The 22,732-nt window shown below is 32.5% G+C and overlaps 1 protein-coding gene and 1 non-coding gene across 2 annotated transcripts in view; one reads left to right on the forward strand and one right to left on the reverse strand.

Moving 5' to 3' along the window:
• DPH6 (diphthamine biosynthesis 6) overlaps positions 1-22,732 on the reverse strand; it is a 238,271-nt gene that overhangs the window by 59,861 nt on the left and 155,678 nt on the right. The window lies entirely within an intron of this gene.
• LOC118601339 lies at positions 9,489-9,607 on the forward strand. The gene has a single exon (XR_004950284.1). It is a non-coding gene; the product is annotated as a 5S ribosomal RNA (ribosomal RNA).

The raw sequence follows: 22,732 nt of genomic DNA on the forward strand, positions 1-22,732 counted from the left end.
TCCATCATATGTATATATCACATTTTCATTATCTATTCACCTGTTGATGGACATTTAGGTTGATTCTACATCTTGACTATTGTAAATAGTGCTGCAATGAATATGGGGGTATTCTCTTCAAGATCCTGATTTCTATTCTTTTGGCTAAATACCCAGAAGTGGGATTGCTAGATCATATGGTGGTTCTATTTCTAACTTTTTGAGAAACCTCTGTATTGTTTTCAACAGTGGCTGTACCATTTTGATTTCCACTAAACGTACAAGGCTTCCAATTTTTCCACATTCTTGCCAAGAAAAGTTGCTGTAGCTTTTCAGTTTGAGGAAGTCTTCCTTGTCTATTTTTGCAGGTTTATATTCTTGAAAGGCTACTTCGAGTACTATGTAGAGAATGAATTGTTGGGGAAGAGGCCAGAGAAGCAGGGAGATTAGATACATGGCTGTTGTAAAACTGCAGAAAAGAAGGAAGGGGGCTTGGGCTAGGATTGTAAGGGTGGGGATGAAAATAGCAGGCAGTTTCTTAGGAGAAGTGGCAGAATTTGTTGATGCATATAGTGGATGAAAGAAGTAACATGGCAAATCCCTAGGTTTAGAAGTTGAGCAACTGGGTGAATATTTATGTTTCTTGTGATGCGGAAGATTGAAGGAGAAATGAGTTTGTGAGATGGGTAGAATTTGGGTCAGGTTAGTAAACAGTTGCTTATTGTCTTTTACCCCACATGGCAAGTCTAGATATTACTCATCTCAATATAATTCTGGTGACTGTTTCCTTAGGTTAATACTGAGGACCAGGGCTCTCAAATATTTTTTGCAACTTTTGAGGACTAAAGAATCTCCTTGATCATGATCCCCTGTCATGTGCACATATAATATCATTATGCTGGGTCCTCTACATGATTCAATGACATTACCTGCTTCATAGAGTACTACTAGTTATACTTCAACAGCCTAATCTTTCACCATCCATCAGGGTATGAGAAAAATTATCCACCTTCCAAGTGTTAGAATTGAATGATCACAATGGAGTTATTCAAGATTAATTCTTGACCTGAGCAACAACAAAATGGTCTTGTTTCCAAGTAAAAAAAAAAAAAAAGTATAAGGACTTTTCTGAATTTAAAATGAAATCACACATTCTTTCAGATAGCATCACATAGGTTTAAAGAAATTTAAAATTAAATGTATTACTAAAACCTCCCTTCCACTATTCATTTGACTACATAGTTTAATAGATAACCATATACTTTATAATCGAAGCCAATACATTTTTGAGAGTGAAAAAAATTACTGATAATTACAGGTAAACCCTGGAACTGTCTAGGCATTTGGAGACCTATGGTCTCTCATTTTATAAGGCATGGTATCCAGAACAGTACCTGGTTTGCTTTAGCTAAATTAGGCGACAAATAAAATAAAAGGAAAAGTAAAAATTCTGCATTTACTTAATGTTTGTTTTTCTTTTTTGTTTTTCACTTGGTTGACTTAAATACATAATAACTAAGTTTTAAAAGTCAGTTATTTTACATATCTGTGAATAAAATTTGTGTTACAAATCCAGAGGATGATTCTCATTTCATTATATCAACCTAGATGATGTAGCAGTGCTTTGAAAATGTAAAAAGAATGCTACAGACTGATATCACCTAAACATTAAAATAAAAATTAAACTCATTTCAAAAACCAAAATAATAAAATTATAAAGATTAAAATGATAAATTCCAACGTCTATTGTAATTATTACAAAAAAACATATATTAAGAGGTTTGTTAAGTACATATATAGATAGATAATAAATAGATAGATGAAATATTGTTTGCATATAGAATGAGACTATCATGTCTGAGTTAAATCAAGCTGAATAGCAAATTTTTAGTAACCAAAGGGAAATAGTTCCCAATAATGTAAATATATACCTGGGGATGTTTATTTTCTCATTTCAGTTTAATTTAAAAAATATGCCGTATTTTCTGTGTAACCCATTTTTCATCTGCCCAATTACTTGCAATCTTTTTTCTACTATCAGAAATGATCATTTGTTTCTTTATTGTAGTAGATAAAACATCTTTTCATTGTTTCAGCTCACAAGCTGTGAGGATCCTACCCACTGTTCTTGCCTCCAGCACTTCACATTATTGGTGTATTATTTCATGCATGCCCTACTCTTTTATCAATTGCTTTTGAAGTAATGTTAATAGACTAGAAAATTGAGACATTTATGAAGTATAGGCAGTGTTTATGAAAAAATCCATAAAATATGACACAGGCAAGACAAGATAAAAGCAGCATTTTAATAGATTATGGCAAAGAGATCCTGTCAGAGTTGACAACTGACTCCTTCGAGATCACTAATTTTTATGGGATTAATTCTGTGGTCTAAAAAATGAAGTTAAATGTCCTAATTAATCTGTAAATAGCATACCCACAATTAGACCTTGTGGTCCATTCTTGGATTGGGGCTGCAATGATTTTTGAAAAGTAATTATCTCATATTCATAATGAAGAAGGTTTTTCTTTTTTCATTTTTGTTCTTTCATGGCATTTCAGCTAAAAATCTACCTGGATTCAAACTTGAATAGCAGTCTTCTGATATACAAGTCAGTTCACAGCTTGGTGTGGAGTCACATCCACCAGACTTGTGAGCTACTTACAAATGGTTTATATATTAAGAAAATAAAATTTGGAGAAATGCTACAGGAATGAGGCGTTGGAGCAAAACCTAGAGTTTCTCCACATTCGAGCAACTCTTCTTTGTTCCACAATTTACAGGACCCAGTGATATAGAGTTCCTTTCTCTTATGGTGGTGATAACACGGGGAGGCTCTCTCTTATAGGAGTCAAAAGTACATTATGTAGGAGTTAGAAAATAAGCTATTGTTTGGCTTTTTCTGATGCTGTGGCAGGGTGCTCAAGAAATGCTGGTTCCAATCCCCTTCCTACTTCTCATCTTTAATAAGACTTTCTCTAAGTTATGATGCTATCTGTATGTAGTCAGATGGAAAAATAAGATTTATGAAATATAAAATATTTAAAAATATTTTTGTAAATGTTAATAATGCTTCTAGTCTTTATGATTCACATTCATTATTTCATTTAATCCAAATAACAGTTCCAAAGATGAGTATTCCTGCTACCATCTTGTTAAAAATAAGGAAAATGAAGTTCAGGAATATTAAAGGTTTACCCTAATCATATCTATATAATAGGTGATAGAACAGATTCTTGAAGCAAGGTTACCTGATTGAAATCTTTTGCTTTTTTCATTATAACTATATTGTGAGGTTATGACCTTTCAATCAGAAATAATCTGTTGATATGGTAAAATATTCTATCAGCTTTAGTGAAAACTATTCAAATCAATGAGCTCATAAGTTAAATAAAAAAGGGTTTGATGAGTTCTTATGTTTCATTTGGATATTCTGCTTTTTTTTTGGAAGGATGAAATAATTATCTTCTTTAAAAAGGAGTCCCATGAGAAAGTAGGCTTTTTCTTCCTTGAATCCCATGAAGTAGTAAGACTATGAAAGGTAACTACCCCACCCCATCCCGCCACATTTATAGTCTATGGCCCTGGCAATAGGTAAGCTGTGGTTATACTCTGCAAGATAATACTGCAGCAAAATGGTAAACTATTACATATTTGAGAGGAAGATCTTTTAAATTGCCATTACATGGCAAATTAATATCAATATTAAGAAAGTGGATATAGACATTCTCAAAACATAAAAATGTTTTTAGATTGTTCTCAGTCATATTATAGTTTGAATGTTTTGGAAGAACTGATGGGTTGATGTGGTTAATATAATTAAATGACTTATTTATTTGATGTATTTTGCACTGGAGGAATTTTACAGGCTAGCCAAAATCGCTCACATTTCATGTAAGGAAACAGAATAGAAAGATACTAAACGATTTGCTCAAGATTATATACAAATTATGCTGCAGGTTTCTGACTAGAATTCATTACTTTTGATTCCAAGTCCAAGGTCCTCTTCCAATAAATTACCTTACCTGATTTTATCAGACTATTATTCAGTCAAAACCTTGGGTACACACAATTTAGGATTTTTGCAGATCCTCTGATGGAACATTCTTCAACAGGTAAAACATTTAAGAACAGAAAGTCCCGGTATTATAAACATGATTGCAAAGAGAAGTCCTAGGCTGACAGAAAGAGAAAATAATAAATGGCACCCTTTTCATCTCTAAACTCTCTAATACCAAGAAAACACCTTAAAGCCCTTGCCTTGGGTAAAAAATATTTGAAATGCCAAATCCAGTTATCAATTTATCTCTATGTGTGTCGGGAAGGGTTGCTACAGTTAAGTATATTCTAAGCCTGTTTATACCCAGCATTACTTCTAAAGTTCCAATAAGACTGCCTATTTTTGTTTTTTATTTTTGAAGTGAAGAAGAAAGAAAAAAAAGCATCTCCATGAAGAAAGAAAAAAAAGCATCTCCATGAAGCAATTTTGATGGTTTTTTTTAAAAAAGGAGAAGAAAGAAAAAAAAGCATCTCCATGAAGCAATTTTGATGGTTTTTTTTAAAAAAGGAAGCAAACTGCCACTAAATTAGATACTCACATTTTCTGAAAACAAATAACAAATGAACAAATGTACTAACAGAGTTTGTTAATCAAATGTGAAATTCTGCTCATTTATACAGTTACTACATCCTGGAATTGAAAATAGAGACAACTAGTCACAGAGGAGCACTTTTAATATTGTTTTCACATCTTCATATAAGAACAAACAGGGAAATCTTGTATGGCCAACCTATGTACTCAGTAGCACTGCAGAGATATGCATAAAGTTTTTTATTAAGTACTTAAAAATACTTGTTGAATAGATAAATTTGGGTTTATCTGAAGCAGATAGTATGCTGTTGATTTTACTATGTATAGTAGGTGCTTCATTTTAAATATCTTTAAAGGGTACACAGTGACTCTTTTCTTGGGTATGTAATGCCTCCAGGTAATTATCAGTAACATTCCTTATACACACCACTTAGGTTTTAAGTTTTAGATTACTCCTTTTTTACATTCAGTTACAACATTGGAAGGTTCATAATTAGCTTAAAATCTACCTTTTCTCTACTTACCACAAAACCACTGGTATTACAGTTTGAGGAATTTTAATGCAAACACAGAGGAAATTATAGATTCTTGGATTTTGTGCTTAAACCATTTCTAAAAACCTACTGAAGATCTCACATAACGGAATTCGTTACTTATTTCTAAGAAAGATCAATTGCATTTAATTTTTCAATTTTTTATAAAAAATTCTTTCTTAGAGTCATCAATCAGAAGATACAAAATAACTTTAAAATAGAAATAGAAAATTAGCATGATGAAAAAGAAGCACATATATAGTCAGACCTTAAGGGTCAACACGGTAAATCAAGCTTTGTAATTTTTTTTTAACGGTTATTCTGTTATTCTTGTGTTAGATAATTGTATTGTTGGAACAGTAAGCCTTTAACATCTGTGCACTTTGGATCACCTTAAGCCAGCTGGTTCCTCTCAAAACTGCTCATCTTTTGTTCTTACTATGTTCTGACCAGGGCCCCCAGTCTTAAGACAGTTATGTGCTTTCTGCAGCCAGGATATCCTCTTCAAGACTGTCAGACAATTTCAAATGATTGATGTACTAGTCTAGTGCTCTGGTATTTTTCCCTTTAGTAAGTCTCCTGTAAATCTATAGCTCATTCTATAAGAATGCTAATTTGATCTCCTCTTACTTAGCTTCATGTACATTTTTCTTATATCTTTGGAGGCTTGCTTGAAGTTTATAACACAGTATATTTCTAAAATAATTTTTTACAATATTACATATAAATAAAACACATTTCCTACTACGGGGAAAGACTCAAGCAGTAAACTCGGTTGACTCTTTCCTCCAGAAATGTGCCATGTATCTGTTCTGCAAAGTTGAAGCATTATTCTTAGGTCCACTAAAAATCAGACATCATCTACCCACTTACCTTTTACACCCTTTTTCCTGCTACTCTTTCCTATGCTTACTACGCTTCTTTACCCCTTTGGTCTTCATCAGAGGCAACTAGTATAGCAACTCCTGGACTCCCTTATGTCCGAAGGCTGTTTCAAGTTCTGCTCCAGAGGATCACTGATGGGAACTCTCATCTCACAGAAGCCATGCCCCTAACTGGGTCATGGTCTTCTATCAGTCACAGCCCAAGCAAGGCAGAGTCTGGCTCTTTTAGGCTGTCAAGCTTGTTCCTTGCTATAGAGATGTTTTCACATAAAGACAGACCTCCATCAACCTCAGGGCATTAATTCTAAACAATTTCTTGTCTTAACATAGATTGTACCATGTTTCCCAGCCAATCTCATGATTGATTGCCCTTTTGGAGGCTTAGAACTGAGTTTCTGGCTTCAACTTTTTGCTTTCATTCTTGACCATATTTGTACTTTTCTTCATTACTTCCTTCAATAAATTTCCGCGTCACTGTTTCCCAGAACCCTATAATTACCTCAACCCCCTGCAGGGAACATATCCAACGTGTCCAAAGGGACTCCAAAAATAAGACCTGGATATCCTATCAAGGATATTACTGGGTCAACTAATAAAACTGAAACACAAAAGCAAGATTTGAAAACTTAAACATTTACTTGTATGTAAGAGGATGTTCTTATTCTTAGAAAAAATACACACTGAAGTAGATAAGAGTAAAAGGCCATGCAACCCACTCTAAACAGGTACAGAAAAAAAAATGTGTGTACATGTGTATACACATACATTAATATATAATACATATATGTTATATATACACACGCACACACACTCACACACATATATGCAAAGAGAGAGGGAAAGAGAGAAGTAAGCACACTCATCTGATAAAGTAAATGGGGCAAAATGTTGATAACAGGTAAATCTGGATAAAAAATATATCAGTGTTCTATGTACTGTCCTTATCCTTGCAATGTTTCTGTTAAGTTTGAAATAACTGTAAAATAAAACCATATGGTTTCTACCATATCAGGAAACAGTCAGCTATGGTGAGGGGCTGGGGAAGACCTAATGCAGGCAGAAGTATTTGTGCAGTAGACATAAATCTCTTAAGTGCCTGGTGGTCAGAAAGAGAAGAAAATACTTAGATAATGCATAATGGGAAAGGCAATTCCTATAGAGATGAGAGTGCATACACAGGTCCAGAGGTTTCTTCATTCTGTATAGACAATAAACTTTTAGGAGTCGAAACATTTGTAGTTTATGGAGATGTGTAAAAAATGACTTTATATATTAATGTCTATGTTATTCATATTTCTATACACTAAATGTAATAAATGTAACTAGAATGTAACAATAAGAGGATTAACACTATGGGTAGAGTTAATATGTGTTTATCTGAAACTTAGCAGATAAAAAGATACTGCCAAAATAAACAAGCAGAAAGTGAGAATGGACATTCAAAGTACATTATTGTGTTACTGGAACATCTGGTACTAACACTGTCAAGTTTACATATGTTCTCAAATACTTATTTATGTAACAATCAAATGCTAAGCATTCCAGCTGCACTTGTAAACTTTTTATGAACTGAAGTCATATGCACAAGCTCAGCTAAATATACTTGACAGAGGGAGGAGCGTGAGGAAACTATTAACTCTCAAAACTGAAGTTTGATTGCAGTCAGCCTTCTGGCAGTCTTATAAACTGGTGTTCGGTATGAGAGCTGAGCTGCTGGCTCATGTGAGATTTATTTCATTCTACTAAGTAGAATCAGAAATATCTAATCAATGGGTCAAAAATCATGATTTGGCAGCTACCTTTTGGGGACATATACTCAGGAAAGAAAATCATATGTAGATTAGAAAAATAGAGCAAAGGACATGATGATGTAAAGTCTTTAAGAAAAGCGTATTTGCTACTAAAGTGAAAAAGTATTTTCCCCAACGTATCCTAGAGCTAGCACAGGTAGTCTGACTGTGGCAATGCTTAAATTAGAATAGAATGAATAGGATGTGCTTTAGTAAGATGATCATCTAATATGACTCCTAGTAAAAACTAGTTGCGTGAAACTTGCCTCCTTAGAGGACATTCCTGCAAGTGGTTGTGTAGTGTCATTTTTTTTAAAAAATAGAAAGCAGTTTTCTTACTCTTTTTTTCTATACAAACATATAATTCAGGATAACTACAAAATATTTTTTTTTTGTCTTCAAGATGTCAGAGGGATTTATGTAATGTAAAGATAGTCTTTTAATCATTACCAAATGGATGGCTTTCCTTGTGATTATTATCTAGGTTTAGCACTTTGTGTTCAATGCTTAGCACTCTGTGTTCATTGCTTAGCACTTTGTGTTCAATGCTTAGCACTTTGTGTTCAATGCTTCAGGACAGGAAAGCAAAAAAAAAAAAAAAAAGTTAAAATTAAAAAGATAGAAATGGCATTTAGATCTGCTTTAAGTACAGTTATCTGAAATGTTCTCTTGTTTTGACTTATTCCAGAAGGAAAACTTGAAACAATGAGTAAATGAGTATAAGTTACAAAGAGGCATATTTTAGCTCAACATAAGGATTTTTAAAATAGAGTTGTCCAACAGAATGGATTGTTTCAGGAAATGATGAGCTCCTTTGCTAAAGATATCCAAATTGAGACCGGATGAGCATATGCCAAGGATGCTGCAGGAAACATTTCTGCACTGTGTGGGAGGTTAGCCAACAGAAGATGATGTCTTAGGTTCCTTCCAACGCTAAATTTTATAATCTTATGACTATTCCAAACATGAATAACTGCTTTAATGATACAAACTTCGAGGCCTGGTTAAGAAAATAAAAAAGAAGAAAAACAAAGCAAGGCAAAACAAAACAAAACAACAAACTAACTTTACTTGGGTTCCAGGGAAAGCAGACTATAATATAAAGAAGTTGTTTTTTTTTAAATGCTGAGATAATAAAAGTTACAACATTCTAAAAGTATATGCTTTATGATGTATGCAATTATTTTATAAAATTTAGTACAAACAATACAGCATGCATTTCTAAAAGATAACTGAACTAAAGAATAAGAAATCATTTACTGAACTACTGAATTATACAAAACAGGAAGATAAGAAGCTAGGCAGAAAGCTAATGAAGGACTGAGCAAAGCTTTCATTGGTCTCACATTCCTTTGGAGATAAAAATTAGAGAGATCCTGATTAAAAGCTCCAGGATCTCAGTTAGGAACCCAGGAGTCCACATACTAGACAAGCAGACAAACAGGAGGTAGATTGAGCATTACTAAATCTGCAAGTGAGTCCCAGAATTAGAAGAAGGTAATCAGCCAACACTCTATTGGTCAACAAGATCTGTAGTTTAGCAAACATAATATTTGGCATTAATAATAATAAAAAAAACCAGACATGACAAAAAACAGGACAGAAAACAAAACCATATCAGTAGGTGATGCATTTATTGGAATTATCAGGTTGGATAAAAAGAGCTCTAATTAATAGGCTAAAAAATAAATAACATAAAAATTTTACAGCATCTATGGCCATGCCACCCTGAATGTGCCCGATCTCGTCTAATCTTGGAAGCTAAGCAGGGTCGGGCCTGGTTAGTACTTGGATGGGAGACCACCTAGGAATACCAGGTGCTGTAGGTGTTAAAAAAAAAAAAAGAATTTATAGATTCCAGAGAACTAGAATTTATATAAAAACAAGAATCAAATAGAAATTTCAAGACTAAAAAAAATTTAATAACTGATATTAAAAATATAATAGGTAGGTTAAATAGAATATTGGAAGCTGAAAAGAAGATAAACGATCTGGAAGAAATATCAGAAAGTATTTGGGCTAAAATTTGATCAATAAAATGAACGAGATACTAAAAAGTTTGTAGCTGTAACAGGAGACTGATAAAAAGTATACCTAATTAGTGACCTAGAAGATAGAGAAGAGAAAAAAAATAGGACGAAAAAAATTACAAAAATAAAGGCAAAGAATTTCCAAAGTAAAAAACATCAAGGCAGAGAATATCACACCAAGTCACATCATACATAGTAAAATAGCTGAAAACTAAAGACAAAGAAAAAAAAAACAACTCTTGAAAATAGCCAAAGGGAAAAAATATACCTTAGCCACACAGGTCCTGAAGTAAAAATGATAGCTGACTTCTTGATGAAAATAATGAAAGACAGATAACAGATAGACATTTTCAAGCTGCTGAAAGAAAATTGTCACTCCAGGATTTTATACTTACCAAAAATACCCTCCAAAAGTGAAGTTGAAATAAAAACATTGGCAGACAAACAAAAAGCAAGTGAAATTGTTGCCTGTACATCCTCCCTAAAATAAATACAAAAGTGATTTCTGCTGGCAAAATGAAAATGATTCCTAAAGAAAACAGAAACTCAACATGAAGAGTAAAAATGTGGGTAAATATAAATAAATACCCACTGTACAATAATTATATAATTATGAATATAACAGTAATTATAATATCTTCTAGTGGAATAAAACATATGTAGGACTAAAATGATAACAATAACAATAACAAATGGTAATATAGAGACTTAAAATATTCTAAGGTCCTAGCATTGTCCAAGAAATTTTAAACATATTTAATCATATCAGGTTGTATTAAGTCCAGGCTCTACAGTGTATTTTTTAGAATAGACTAACATATAGTAAAAGAATGTATTAACAAACCAATAATGGTGAGGTGTGTGTAGATTAATGAAAAAATTCTGATTAACCTTAGCTAATGTAAAAGAGGAAAAGAAGGAACATGAAATGTGAGAAAAGCAGAAAATCGATCTGTATAATCACAAATACATGAGTAATTACATTGAAAGTTATTGTTCCAATTAAAAGGCAAATATTTTCAAATTGGATTAAAAAATACAACCAGATGATACCTATTATTGATATTTTTTAAATATAAGGAGAGAAAAAGGTTAGAAGTAGAAGGATGAAAAAATATACACCGTGGAAACACTAACAAAAAAGATAGTGCAGTTATTCTAGTTTTAAAGTGGATGATGATAAAAGAAAATCCATCAGAAAGATACAGCAATTCTAACTTTGCTTTCACACACCATCAAATTTGAAAAAACTTAAGAGGACAAATCCATGCAGTGACCTCTCTCAGTTACTGGTAAAGAAAGGAAAGAAAAAAAAAATCACAAAGATACAGAAGATCTAAAGAATGATTTTAATAAAACTTCCTAAATTGGTGGATATATATATATATATATATATATATATATATATATATATATATGCAACACTGCACTCAACAATGATAGAATGGTCATTATTTAGAAGGGTACATACATCACTGACAAAATTGATCATGCCATAATACAAGTCTCAACAAATTGCAAGAAACTAAAATAACCTAAAGTACGTTCTTTGACTACCACATTGTTGCTCCCTACCCTACACTGACTACAAAAAATGTGAACCACCAGAAGTGTTCCACTGAAGAAACTGATCCAGAAATCATTTTTAAATGTTTAAAACTATACTATAAAATAAATGTATATTTATTTTTAGTGATCACTAAAAAATCTGCATAGTGCATGTTTTGATTAATGTTTTACACATGAAAAATATGTAAAATTGCCTTTCTTAAACGTTTTTGCCTATAAATCAAGTTCCTCGTTTTAGAGACATCACTATACATACCTAGGATTACTAATATAACAAAGATTATGGTTGAATTAAAAAGTTTGTTATTAAAAAAGAGCCAACTTGTCAACTTACTTAACATATTTAGTCAATTGCTACAAAACTAAGAACACCTTGAGCATGTCTCACTATACAGTCCGGTGTTAGCAGGTGCGCAATGGGAAATACTTTGAACACGCAAGATCTCTTTGGGGTGAGAGAGACCATCACTAATCTTTATGCTTCTCTGGTGGACAAGGCAATCTATCTGAGAAAAGTACTTTTTCCTGTAACATGGTTTCTACATCTATTGTGAAAAATAAGCCAAATTTAAAGGAACAAGATAAAAACTAAAACCCAAACCAAAAACCAAGGTAATCAATAGAAAAACTATCTGCTTTCATTGTTATGGTTAAAGGTAGCTGATAGGACCTAAACCCCGATTTCTTGTCCCTTGCCAAATTCTACTGGAGTGACAATAGAAATATAACTCTAAAAATACATCTGTAATCATGCTGCCAAGTTAGAGGGATGCTACCATCATACAAGAATGAGAAAGAATTTCTGAAAAGTATAAAGCAAAATTGGGAAAGAAAAACTGAGAAAGAATTGCAATAAAGTTGAGACTGGAAAACCCAAGAAGGAAAAGAAAGGACACTACGTGCAACGAATTTTTATACTTTTTAGCTCTTTGCCATTTTAAATGGGGTTATGTGAAAATCAGTCCACTCAACCTTCTAGTCCTCTAAACTTGTCTTTGGCCTGCTCTTTGTATAATTCAGTCTGAATGATTTTTTAAAAATCACTAATCATTTAATTGTCACAGCAACTTTTTAAAAAATAACCTATTAGCTGCCCAAATGTCACTAAAGATATTAAATAAATTTTAACTTTTCTATTTCCCAAAATAACTGAGTTTCCATAAAGGTTACATTGCTTTATTTGTGGGGTTTGATGCTTCTTTGGGCTTGTGTTGGGTATTCTTGAATGTTTGGTTCTTGGTTATCTATTTATATTTATAAGCAAGGATCTTGATTGCTAAGTATCGTTACCTGGAGTATATTTCCAGTGACAATGTTCACTTGTCTCTGGGAATGAAGATGATTTCATGGTGCTGGCCACAATGTCAGGCTGACTTGTGTACATGGCAGTCTTTTGGGCAGGCACAATTCCTTGTCTTTTGATGCTTATTAATCGGGGAGAACCCATCTCATCAAAATCTTTTTGGGGACTCTTCCATATCATATTTGGATTTCCAAATGCGTGGCTTTATCCTGTATATAGTAGATTCGGAACTTGGAGGGAAAGATGGAAAACAGGCTGGAAGTAATATGAAATGAAAGACAGTCAGTAGGGGAGCAAAGCAGGAATAACACTGGGTTGCAGGTCTGCATGGGATGTTGTAATCTTAGTGTTGCCTATAGAGTGGGATGGCTGGCAGATGTCGGATGCTTGAGTCCTGAAGTGTAAAGCACCAGATGAGATGAGCATTTCTGATTTCATCTGTCTAATGGGAAAAGAGCTTCTCATATCCTGAGTCACTGTCCTCCACTGGTTCTGGAGCAGATGGTGTAGACTATAGTTGGATGCTGCTCATGTGGCCATCTGGAATGCGCCTACGGCAAGGCAGAGATCCTGGAGAAATTACCATTTTCCCTTGTTAATGCTACAGTACTCTGACCATTCCATTATCTCACGCCTATCTCATTATCTCAAAGCATTCTCTTATTTTCTGCTATTTACTTGTGATGGGCCTGGGGTTGTTCTATAGAAGCATTATTTATTATCTCTAAGCTTATCAAGAAAAAAGACTTTTGCTTTATTTCTTTTTTTAAAAACTATATCTCCCTATTATATAATGTACCACATAAAAACTATATGAATATCTATTTCTAAAAAAACTTCCTGGGAAAATTAACATTTCTGTCCAAATACTAAAATGTTCTTTAAGCAAACAAAATCATTTTTCTTTTCTTCTTTCACTTTCTAATTTGAAGGTTATTTCAAAATAATTAGAAAATATAATTAAATATATAAGTAAGTTTTCTTGGTTTGTCTTGTGTAGACGAAACAACAAAACATCTCGTGTTTCGTTATTCAAGATCATGAGGGAAACCATTTATTTTAAACATAAGGAAAACAAGACCAAATTAAACCACTTGAAAATGACCCTAGCCCGGAGGTATGGAGGTGACGTGAGGGAGTAAGAGGAAAAGATGCTCAATGACACCAATCATCAGAGAAATGCAAATTAATCCCACAAGGAGATATTACTTCACATATCAGAATGACTATCATCAATAAGTCAACAAACAATGGTATTGGTGAGGATGTGAAAAAAAGGACTCCTTGTGCACTGTCAGTTAGAATGCAAATTGGTGCAGCTACTATGAAAAACAGTATGAAAATTCCTCAAAAAATTTAAACTAGAACTACTTTATGACCCAACAATTACACTTTTAGATAATTATCTGAAGAGATCTACAACACTAATTCGAAAAGATATATGCATCCTTATATTCATTGCAGGATTATTTACAATAGCCAAGATAAGTGTGCATCAATAGACAATTGAATAAAGAAGATGTGGTTTATATATACAATGGAATATCACTCAGACATAAAGAAGAATGAAATTTCACCATTTGCAATAACATAGATGGACCTAGAGGGTATTATGCTAAGTCAAATAAGTCAGACGGAGAAAGACAAATACCATATGATTTCACTCATGTAGACTCTAAAAAAGAAAATAAATGAACAGATAAAACAGAAACAGATTCATAGATACAGAGAACAAACAGCTGCTTAGAGTACTGGGTGAAAAAGGTGAAGGAATTAAGAAGTACAAATTGGTAGTTACAAAATAGTCATAGGGAATGTAAAGTACAACATAGAGAATATAGTCAATTATTTTGTAATAACCATGTGTGGTACCAGGTTGGTACTAGACTTATTGGGAAATTGTGACTTTAAACTTTACATTTTATAAAACAAAGCAACTGTAACTTATCAAGGTTTTTTTCTTAATAAACTTTATGTTAATAAGATTAAAACAATGGATACACTTTAAAATGTTACCTTATGAACAATTCATTGGTTTTATTTTAGAATTAATTCTTCTAATGAGTCATCACGATGATTTTAATACCTTACCTCATGGCAAATAATAGCCAGAGTAAGGAAAGAAACCATTATCTAATTTCAATTAAAACAAATTGATCTACTTTTTGACCTCTGATATACCTTATAATGTTTTCTACATTAGATCTGAGATTTGGACACTTCTCAGTTAGATCCACTTTAGGCAAACAATTGTAAATACTAAAAAATTAAGGTAAATATGGTTTTCTTAAAAAGTAGTGTTGTTTTCATATATCGTTATGCTTGACTCACCAAAGTTCTAGAAAATAAGGAGATAAATCTTCATGGAATCAAGAAATCAAGAGATTTAACATGATAAAGAAGTAAGAAGTCAGAACCACAGCTGAGGAGACTGAACTTTCCTAATAAAACAGAAAAGGGCAGTAAAATTCTTGGAATGAACTTCTCCTGGGATGATCACTGACTTTACAGGACTTAACTGTTAAAGAACTCAAGAGAAAGCATCTCTTTTTAAGGGTGTTCAATTTAAAACTGATTATTTCGGACAAAGAATGCTTAGAAGATAACTGAACAGCTAATAATAGATAAAGCAGATGAAATAAAGAAAATGTAATATATAGTACATATTCTGAATGAAGAAAATAGCTAGATAACAAGATAACTTAAAAGTATTCCATTTGAGGATCTTAAGTGACTTTTTAAAATTAATATTATTTTATTCTTATACACTGAAAAATTAAGTCAAATATAACAGCCATTCTTAGAATACCAGAGCCATTTCTTTTGGGGGCCACCAGATTCACTTATTCAACATTCATTGGTTATACTCTTTCCTAAAGTGCTAAGAAAATGAATTAAAATTATTCTGAAGTATTATAGCTTGACATGAAAGTCAATACCTAAAAGTAAACCAAAGATATAAGGTTAAGGGGAAATCCCTAAGCAAATATTAAAGCTTTAGTCTTAAAATTAAAAAAAAAAAAATCCATTTATAAAAAAACTTGATTCGAGAATTATGAAACATTTGACTATTGGAAAGATTTTAAATTTCATTCTTTGTGTATTTCAAAAAAAAATAGACTGCTATTTTTCTGAGTTCAAGTAAAATTCTACTAAAGAGTAGAAATCTGCCCAGATGAGCTCTTATGGTTCCTTTCTGTTTGGTGACCTTTGATAAAAATGACACCCAACAGCATTTACACAAGGGAAAAAGAGGATACCACCAAGATGCAAGAGATTTAAAGCTCCCATATAAAAATCCTTCTAACAACTTCTACCCTATTAGTAACAAAAAGAATTAGAAAATTTTCTCATTCACATCTGTGGTTTAAATAATGTCTGATAGCTGAAGAGAGATCTCGAATTGGAATTAAAGTATCATACAAAATGTGTCTACTCTTGTGACTTGGAGTTCTCAACCCAAAGGTCCCTGAAGAGAATGTGCAGGTTACAATGGTTTTCTGTCCCATTTGCTGGCAACATCTGGCTGGTCTGCTTGCCCACTAATAACACTTTGGATGGAGCTGCTTCCACTCCTGATTTTCTGGGGACACTGATGTCTTTGTACTATCGTGCTGGGAATAAGAGGTGTCTTGCTTACCTGCAGCTACCCCCAAACAGTGGTAGATAAGAGATAGGTTGAAAGGTCCACTATTATCCATAGCTTCCCAGAAATTGAAGGTAATTTCTTACTGTGACCAATTTCTTTTTTTCTGAGCAAGTCTATACTGGGTAAACATGCCAGGGATGCTGTTTGGGGAGCATCAATGTATACTCTATTGTTTTTTAATTCTTTGGAGATTTTCCTTCCCATTATTTCATTGGACTAGTTAGGTTCATGACACTTTAATGCCAAGAGTTTTAAACTAGGAGATTTCCACCTAAAAACATAATTTTCATCTAGAAATTAATAAGATAAATTGTATTTATTTATGCACATGTATATCTCTTATCCCCAAATGTTCGCAGACAACCACTTGCGAACATTTACCCTGCCAGTAACTTTGTTGTAAGCTGTTATCATGCTAACTTTGTAAACAAGGGATAATTGACCATGACTCTCAAACAGCTTGATCTCCTGAATTTAGAAGACTCTATTTCAACTAGCCTATACTTGAAGAGGAAAATCTGGGCTATAGATACTTGGGTGTGTTATTTATATATATACACATACATACATGTATATAACCATATACATGTATGTATTTATGTATAGTATTTTTGATCATTTTTGTGTGTCTTGACTATCTCATAAATTTCAATAACAATAAAAAGCTATACCTCATTTGTCATATTAAAAAAAAAGACAAGAATAGCCAGTTTGGGCAAATTTTGGCAAATATGTGAGGAAGCTGGAATGCTCATGCACATTTTAGTAGGCATAAATTAGTTCAAACTTTTTAGATAGTAATTTAACATAATGTTCATAGGCCATACTTAAAATGTGAAAGATAAAACGATACAGCTTTTGGAAGATAACATGGTCATCATGACCTTGAAACAAAAAAAAACTTTTCTTAAATGAGACACAGAAAGGATTAATCTTAAAAGACAAGAAAAGGAATAAATTGTTCATCAAAAGATACCATTAGTAGAGTAAAAAGGGAATTCATAGTATAAAAGGTTATATTGTAACACACATATTTGAAACAGGGCTCACATGTAAAATAGCAAAAGAATACTTACCAATTAATTAAAAACTATGACGGTCCTATAGGAGAATGCACAAGAGATAAACAGGCACTTTATAAAAGAGGATATCCAAATGATGAACATGATCAGAGAACTACAAATTAGAAATACAATAAGATACCACTGTATGCTTACTAGGATGGCACATATTAAAAAGACTGATAATACAAAGTGCTGGTGAGGTTTTGGAGCAAATGGAATTCTAATACACTGTTGGTGAGAGTGCAAATTGTTTTAACCACTTAAAAAAAAAAACAGCAATTGTACTCAATAAAAATGCATACATATTTGAATCAAAGTTCTGAACAAGAACATTCAGAGCATAATGAATTTGTAATAGCCATAAAACACCGAAATGCCCATTATAGAATGAAAAATAAATTGTAGGTTATCCACACAATGGAATACTATTCAGGAAAAATTAAAAAGAGAAGAAAACCCAAACTATTTATATGACAACATGAATTAATTTTATTACTTACTGTTGAGTGAAATAAAGTGAAAGAAGCCAGGCACAACACAATACATAAGAATAAGTACCACATAGTTTCATGTATAGACAGTTCAAAACCAAACATAACTAATTATTGGTGGTGTTAATTGGGAGAGTGGTGGAGTGGTGGTTACCTTTAAGAAAGGGAGAATGAATAATGACTGGGAAGGGCGCAAAGCTGAGGGAGGTCTTCTGAAGTTTTCATAATGTTTTATTTCTTGACCTGGATAGCAGTTATACAGGTGAGATCACTTTGTAAAAATTCATTAATTAGTATATTCTATTTGTGCCTTTTTCTGTGTGTTAATACGTCAATAAGAAGGTGAGAAAACTAGAAAGTATCCATGCCAGTTGTGTAGATTTCCTAAATGAGATCCTCCCAAAATCACTTCATTCGTGCAGAGGTGACTCTGAGTAGACAGACATATTTCTTCCCACTTCTCAATTTGCACTGCCACCACCTTCTAGTAAGTTTTGGTCATGTCACACCTCTACTATTTAACATTTTCTTTCACTACTATTTCCTCATTACTGCATTTCTCTTTTTCCTTGGGGTGTAGAATATATAACTCCAATAGCATCAAAGAAATGTTTTGGGTGGAAATTTCAATCTTAATAATTATATCTTTTTAAACTGAGGACAATTTTCTTCTATTTCCAAAAATTATCTCTCCTCCACCATCCATTTCTGTTCTGTTTATTTGGAAGAGGGACCTCACAGAGTTTTCTTCCACATCTCTCAATTGTTTCCTCATATTTGCCAAACTGTAATATATTCTGGGGCATAACGCTTGACTAGTAGGAAATTATCAAATTATTAACTCGCTCTCATGTTTTGAATTATATTATATGCTTCTAAACATCATGTTAATCTCAAGGTCCATATAACTGATTTCAGAAATACAAATAATTTTCTAAATGAATTTATCAATGTCTTTGGAAACATCTGGATTTTTATTGAATTTTAAAAATTTTCACTCAATATGTTACTTAAACATAGTGAAAGAATAAAGAAAAACAATGAAGGCAATGTTCCTGGATAAGTTTGAGACGAATTTTAAACTCTTCCTCTTCAGATCTTATATAGTGTAGACATAAAGGAATTAAATTGGATTTTTAAAAATTGAGGTCAAGTTCTGAATATGATATTTAAAAAATATTTTATTTAAGGATGGTGTTATTAAGGTATAGCATGCTTTAGACATGTCATCTTCCTATGAATATCTTTAAATCAGCTTTCTTACAGAGACTTTTGGTTTTATGTCTGGCTTTAAAACATTTTTTGGTTTTGTTTCAATGAACATTTTTGTGAGACAACAACAAAGACAATGTACCATTTGGGGAGGGAGGGAAAACATTTTGTTTCCTTTTATTTCTCTGGCATATTTTTGTTTACAGAATGAACATAGGTTGCCATTAAACTTCCAGATATTAACAGTAGAGGTGACTTTGTCAGCATCACTTTGTTCCTAATGTCAGAAGTTTTCCAAAACAGGTAAGTTGCCACTGACCTCTTTATTTACCTCTTTAGTGTTCATCTTAAGTAGTATCATTTCATTTTAATGTATTGTTTTCCCAAGGTGAATTTATTTATAAGTAAGGATTAATGGTGTAAAGTTATTCCACTATCAAATTGCTTAAATGACACTGAGAAGTTATTTTCACAGTCACTAATTAAAAACTAAATGCAGCACCTGAATCCACACAGTATTTGCTTTGCTGCTGCACTGCAAAACCATGCTATTAGAATTCCATTGGAAGTAATTTATTTTATAACATATGACAAATTTCTAAACTTAAATTTCTCATTTAAAATTTTAAGTAGCTTGAGAAAAGTATCTATATTTTTATATAATCATTTAATAACAGACTTATAGTACAGGTATATCACTGACCTGTGGAGAGGCCATGTAACAGACATTAAAACCAGAAGCATAACACCCATTGTGCTTATGTGTATTCCACCAATTTCCTACTTATGTCAACTTGGCCTAGTTAATTTCCAGGTACCTCAGATTCATCATCTGTGAAATGAGGATGACAACAGTATCTAACTCATAGGGATGTTGTGAGGATTAAATGAGTTAATACAGTGTCTGGCATACAGTAAATATTAAATAAAATGTAGCTAATTTCTTACTTAATAGTGAAGAGATAATAGAGATGTCTGAAGATGCTAAATGAGTAGAGATATAATTGTATCATATAAAATTATAAGTCACCTTCCGAAAGACCTATAAATAGAAATTGCTAACTATAGTAGTAAAGGGAATGAGAGAGAAAAACAGACCCCTATTTTTCCTTAAACCTAACACAAATAGAATGAAGAATACAATAAAGATAAGTGTATAAGTTACTTAAATATAGAACCACTCATTCCTCTCACTGTGCCTTCATCATTACTTGTTACTCTCAGTGCTTTCTAACAGTTCCCTTTATATGAATTCGAACATTTCCTATGTCTTATCTTCCAAAGACTGAACATATACATATAACATCATGAAGCTGAGGAAACTATAAACCACAAAAGGAGAAATAAAGGGCACCAAATGTAAACTTCTATACTTTTTCATTTTTGTAATTTTGCACTGGGTTATGCAAAAATTTCTCTGCTTAACTTTCAGCTCTCTAGGCTGATGTTTGAGCTGTTTTTTCTATTTATCCTTATACTAAGATTTTGTTTTATTTAACCTTATATTGATTCACTTTCATAGCAACCCTTCAGCTACATCTTCCCTAATTTATTGAATACTAATGATAATAATTAGTCTTCTTTTGCTTTTCATATTAACTCATATTCTCCAGAGGTTAAATTATTTTTATGTGTTTAATGTGATGCCTGCCTCCTGAGCCTGTGTTGGTTTTCCTGAAATTTTTGATGATTCTTGGTTTTCAGTTAATGTTTATGTATAAGCATCTAGATTCCTGATTATCGCTAGCTACAGTATATGTCCTCAGTGCAAGTGAGAATCTCTTCTTTCCTGGTTCTGAGTAGAGGCCCTGATTATATGATCTCTAGCCATGTTCCCAGGCCAGTTCATGTAGGTCTCTTTTGAATGAAATCACTCCTTCTCTTGTGAGGCCACCTTGGCCCATATCTCTGGTACTAAATCCCTCTCTGAGAATCTCTCCATCAGAGTTAGATTCAGATACTTGTGGCTTTGGCTTGGATTTAGATGGGAGATTTGGCTGCTTTGAGAACATGGCACTGATGGAATTTTTGTACCATTTATAATTAAATAACTGGTCAGCCAGATAGATTCCATTTTTCCCAGTTTACCAATGCCTCTAATCTTTGGTGTACAAATGTCATGCTATATGCTTTACATATTGCTGAAATCCCCAGATAAATTAAATAATCAAAAAAAAAAACCCTTAATGTGAGGTCTACACCTTGTTCATGAATTAGAAGTCTCAGTATTGCAGAAATCTCAATTCTCCAATAATTAGTTTATATATATAATTTTTTTTTTCCTGATCTAAATTCCAGGATTATTTTTGGCTGAAATTGACACACCGTTTCTAAAATTTTCATGGAAATGAAAAGGGCTAACAAGAGCTGAACCAATTTTGAAGAACAAAGCTAGAGGATTTATTCTACTGGATATCAAGAAATACTTAAAAGCTACTATAACTCAGATAATGTGGTACTAGAACAATGATAGACAAATCAACCAACAGAAAAGAACAAAGAATTTGGAAACAGGACACAGTTATATAAAACCTAATTTATGAGAAAGGTAATGCTGCAGAGCCCTGGGAAAAAATTGTCATTTCAACCAATGGGGATGGTTCAATTGTATATTATAAAAAACATAAAATCTAAACTTTACTCTGTACACAGAAATCAATTCTGGAGGGGATCATAGATCTAAATGTGAAAGGTAAACAATAAAGCTTCTAGAAGACAACATTTCTTAATGGCCTTGGGCTTGGAAATGTTCTGTTAAATAGGACATTAAAAGCATTAGTTATAAAGGAAAAAGTAATAAATCGTGCTACACTAAATTAATAAATTTTGTTCAAGAAAGATACCACTAAGAGAGTGAAAAGTCAAAGTACAGAATGGGAGAATATATTTCCAACAGACATATTTGAGAAAGATCTCGTATCTAGAATATTTAAAGAATCTTATGAATCAATAAAAAGGTTAGATAGCTTGATACAAAAATAGATAGGATCTATTTAGAGATGATCAAAATGGCCAATAAAAATATTAAAACGGGTATTTAATCTCATCCGTAATTAGAGAAATGAAAATTAAAACCACAATAAGATACTACAACATACTTGTTAGAATAGACTAATTAAAAAGACCAATAATATGAAGCGTTGGCAAGGTTGTGGAGCAAAAACAATACATTGCTGGTGAAGTGGTAACTAGCAGTACAGTTCAGACAACTGTCAGTATCTTCTAAGATTAAACATGTATAAATTTATACTCCTTCTCGTTCTTACATTTTTATTGTGTACTCTTCTGTAACAATTAATTTTTTTCATATCTATACAGAAAATATGATAAAACATTGTTTTATGCATTTAATTCAGATATTTAATAGCTTAAACATTTTATCCTTATTCTTGGAAACAGGCAAGAAAACTGATTCCTATTTGGCTGATACGAAATAGAACCACCTGTCAAAGCTAACAATAAAGCTTCTAAAATTATGTATATGGGAATACTGAACTTCATACATAATGTCTAAATAATGTTTTAACTGTTTTTTAATAAGCAAATGATCTTATAAGTGAAGAAATATCTGTTTTATGTAGTATTCGGTAAATTTTAAACACCTTCAGAGTGTCTGAATCTTAACTCCCTGCCACC

Source organism: Rousettus aegyptiacus, unplaced genomic scaffold (genome assembly GCF_014176215.1).
Source record: "Rousettus aegyptiacus isolate mRouAeg1 unplaced genomic scaffold, mRouAeg1.p scaffold_m13_p_3, whole genome shotgun sequence".
Taxonomy (NCBI): domain Eukaryota; kingdom Metazoa; phylum Chordata; class Mammalia; order Chiroptera; family Pteropodidae; genus Rousettus; species Rousettus aegyptiacus.